We start from the raw sequence: 1002 nt of genomic DNA on the forward strand, positions 1-1002 counted from the left end.
CAATATTGAGCCACTGCACTCCAGCCTGAACAAAAGAGGGAGAGCCTGTCTTAAAAAACAAAACAAAACCAAAAAAACAAAAAACTTTTGGCTAGGCGTGGTGGCTCACACCTGTAATCTCAGCACTTTGGGAGTCTGAGGCGAGAGGATCGCTTGAGCCTGGGAGTTTGAGACTAGCCTAGGCAACATAGCAAGACCTTATCTCTACAAAGAAAACTTTAAAAATTAGGCCAGCATGGCGGTACTCATCTGTACTCCTAGCCACTGGGTGGAAGGTAGAGGGCTGAGGTGGGTGGATCACCTGAGCCCGGGAGGTTGAGGCTGCAGTGAGCCCTGATAATGCGACTGCACTGAAGCCTGGATGACAGAGTGAGACCCTGTCTCAAAAAAGAAAAAAGAAGGCCAGGTGCTGTGGCTCATGCCTGTAATCCCAGCACTTTGGGAGGCTGAGGTGGGCGGATCACGAGGTCAGGAGTTCAAGACCAGCCTGACCAACATGGTGAAACCCCATCTCTACTAAAAATACCAAAATTAGCTGGGCATGGTGGCGCACACCTGTAATCCCAGCTACTCAGGAGGCTGAGGCAGTAGAATCGCTTGAACCGGGAGGTGGAGGATGCAGTGAGCCGAGATCGTGCCATTGTACTCCAGCCTGGGCTACAGAGGGAGACTCTGTCTCAAAAAAAAAAAAAAGAAAAGAGCTTATAAAATGAGGATAAAAAGAAAGAAAATATTTCTGTAAAGCTGTACGATGTGTTCGTATTTTAAGCTAAGTGTTATTACAAAAGAGTCAAAACATTTTTAAAAATTAAAAAGGGCCAGGTGTGTTGGCTCACGCCTGTAATCCCAGCACTTTGGGAGGCCAAGGCGGGCGGATCACGAGATAAGAAGTTCAATTCCAGCCTCGCCAAGATGGTGAAATCCCATCTCTACTAAAAGTACAAAAAATTAGCCGGGCGTGGTGGCATATGCCTGTAATCCCAGCTATTCGGGAGGCTGAGG

This window comes from Pan troglodytes, chromosome 12 (genome assembly GCF_028858775.2).
Source record: "Pan troglodytes isolate AG18354 chromosome 12, NHGRI_mPanTro3-v2.0_pri, whole genome shotgun sequence".
NCBI classification, from domain to species: Eukaryota; Metazoa; Chordata; class Mammalia; order Primates; family Hominidae; genus Pan; species Pan troglodytes.